The 3,001-nt window shown below is 39.5% G+C and overlaps 1 long non-coding RNA gene across 1 annotated transcript in view; it reads right to left on the bottom strand.

Annotated features, from left to right (window-relative positions):
• Positions 1-1,436: 1,436 nt before the first annotated feature.
• Positions 1,437-3,001, bottom strand: part of LOC106524678 (uncharacterized) — a 44,793-nt gene continuing 43,228 nt past the window's right edge. The window contains exons 3-4 of the long non-coding RNA XR_001311022.1: positions 1,681-1,808; positions 1,437-1,610 (exon numbers count right to left, since the gene is read on the bottom strand). This is a non-coding gene — a long non-coding RNA (uncharacterized LOC106524678). The remainder of the gene's footprint in view (positions 1,611-1,680; positions 1,809-3,001) is intronic.

The raw sequence follows: 3,001 nt of genomic DNA, 5'->3' as shown, positions 1-3,001 counted from the left end.
CACACACACACACACACACACACAGTTCAGTTTGTTTTATTGGTCCAGAATTTATTTGTTAAACCAATAAAGTATTTTTTTATTTTAATCTATAGCATTTTCCTTGACTTTAACTTCCAATGAGATACACTGAATAAAACAAAAAACTATTTTCATGTAAATGGACTTGAATGTTAGTTTATTTAAAGGCCTGGAAATCAGAGTCTGCTCCCCAAAATGATAGCCATGTGCAACAAAAACCTTATCCACAAATACAAACATTGCAGGGACACAGTATGAAATGTGTTTTTTTCCTCCCTCATCATCCCTATTTCTTTTATTTTTCTTATGCAAGTGCAGTACCTTTCGATGCTTGCAGGCTCAGGCACCTGTCCCCCCATTTATGTTTTGTTTCATCTCTCTAGGATGGGTTGTCTCTAAGCAAATTTTGTTGTGCTCTACACAATGACAAATAAAGGCATTCTGATTCTGTGGAGTGGGAGTTCGGCTATGGACTGAGCTTCAGGGAGCATAAATGGTGTTTTGTATTAACAAATGTTTAGGCAGCTCCACATCACTACCACAGGAGATTCAAAGATTTGTCAAACATGCAAGAATGAGCCAACACTCTGGGTATTTTTGTGATGAGGGAATGACATACATGATGTAAAGCTAAAAAACACCCACAAACAAACAGAACTTTGCATTATACGCCCCATTTAACAAAATGTGGTGCTATGTTTGACTTTGCACTTTTGCACCAAGCTGAAAAAACTGCAATAAGAGCAGCACGACGGCTCAGTGGCTAGCATTTATGCCTTACAGCAAGAAGGTATTGGGTTCGATCTCTGGTTTGGGTCTGGGGTCTTTCCGTGTGGAGATTGCGTGTTCTCATTGTGCTTGTGTAAGTTCACTCTGGTTACTCAAGTTTCCCCCACAGACCAAAAATATGTACTGTACCAGTCTTGCAAAATAAATCTAGTTTTGCCTAGTTATATAACAGTTAAATTAAAATAAAAGTCTCACGCCTTGAGGGAAATCCTACTGCCCACTGCATATTAGACAGAGTTTAAGGCTTTTGTCACCGTAAGGCAGCGAAAGAGGGGAAAAAAAACACAGTAGGCAAAATAACGGTAACCGAGTTTTACAGTGTTCAGGGAATTGGGAACTGTAGTGGAAGTATTGTATATCTCTGGATGACTGCATATTTCCTTGACATGTTCCTGTTTTGTATCTCATTGATAACTGTCTGTGCAATCTGTTCTCATAACAATGCTGTATGTACTCTGGAATCTTGTTCTCATTTAATGTGGCCTATATAACTTGTAATTATTTCATTGGCCTCTGTATATCTTTGTAGGATTTGGCAGGCTCTTATTTGTTAACAGGACTCTGTCTGGAAGTATATAATTGTCTGTACTGAGATGCATCAGGATATATAATTGTCTGTTTCCTGTTTCTGAGTTAGTGCAAACTTGACAGATGCTCTGATCACGTCTGCCTGGTTCCACTCGATCTCTCTTGCATATGCACTTCTATTAAATAATCTGAGACCAGACCACGCAGTTTCACTTTGTTTATTCACGTATTCCTGCCTGGTGGAATACTTTCCATGACAGGAACCTTTGGACCTGTAAACAGAATAATGGTTAGCTGGTTTCCTGGAGAGTTTGTTTTCAGAGAGATTGTTCATAGGGTTACCTTTTCTGAAGAGCGATCAACATGACACAACAGGTAAGTAACTTCAGACCTTTCATCAGAGGATCCAGCAGGTAAGTAGGTTTTCAGGCGAGGTGAGGCAGCAGGTGAATATGGGTCCAGGAGAGGATCTGGCAGGTAAGGCAGGCAAGGCATGTCAGCAGGTAACACAGGATTTCTCAGTAATCTCAGGAGGACTTAAAAAACAGGAGCTTCTTGGACAACTTAACTCTTGCACACTGTAAAACCTGACAAGTTAGTTGAACTCAAATGATTTGAGGAAACTGATTGCCTTAAACCGTTTAAGTTACCTCAACAAAATAGAAACACACATAATCTGCATCTCTGATGCTGCTAGGCTGGAAGCTAACGTGCTCATTTTCATCATATTAGCATCCACCATGTGTAAGCATAGACAACACCTTTACAGGAACTTATCTTAGGACACAGTTATTTATCCTGGTCATTTTCCCTCTATATGTCTGTGACACAGACCTATGGTGTCAGCTACAGTCAGTAACTAAAACTTCAACACAAATGTTAAATCAAACCTGAATGTGTAATGTGACAACATTAGTGAACACAACTCAAAATGATTCATGAATCACAGATAAAAGTGTTTTTGTGTCTTTTTCAGAGGTGAGTTTTCAGAAAATTGTCCATTTCAGCAGCAAAGAGGCGGAGCTAAAACTCTGGTGTCTGAGCTGATAGGAGGAAGAAGCAGGAAGAAAGAAAATATAATTTAAACTTGTGTTTCTGCTAATTTAGTTCTTATATTTAAACATTATTAACACTAAAAGATTATACTTGTGCATTCTGGGCCAGAGAGACTGAACTGCGCATGCACACTTCTTTGAATGTGCAGTGAGAGGGACCTTGACTACTTATCAGGGCTCTCAAGTTTTGACCTGAGCATGGAGTGAGATTTCGAGCCGCTGAACACTGTTGCCAAAAGTTGCTTTCGGCCATCCTAAAAGCTGCTAAATAACGTCATCGTCCAATTTGCATATTTGGACTTTTGCCAACAATTGTGATCAGGGATATATGGTATTTAATGAAGGAGAAAACAGTGTGTAAAATCACTCTGGGGCGTCTGGGGGTCCTCCCCCAGAAAATTTTGAATGAATTAGACGCCATTTCCTGCATTCTGGTGTATTTTAACAGGCTCAGTTGTAAGGTTGGGTGGTGTAGGATAGTTTCACTTGTTCCTGCATCCTGTTGGCTTCTTTTCATCTTGCACTAGAAACTGACTGTAATGACTACTTTATAGACCTGTCAGATTTAAAGGTTGAAAAATGCATGGGCGTCAGAACCAATTTAAAGG

The sequence above is a fragment of the Austrofundulus limnaeus genome, unplaced genomic scaffold (genome assembly GCF_001266775.1).
Source record: "Austrofundulus limnaeus strain Quisiro unplaced genomic scaffold, Austrofundulus_limnaeus-1.0 Scaffold196, whole genome shotgun sequence".
In the NCBI taxonomy this organism is placed as follows: Eukaryota; Metazoa; Chordata; class Actinopteri; order Cyprinodontiformes; family Rivulidae; genus Austrofundulus; species Austrofundulus limnaeus.
Note: the sequence above shows the minus strand (reverse complement) of the source record. Positions and strands in the feature narration are given on the sequence as shown.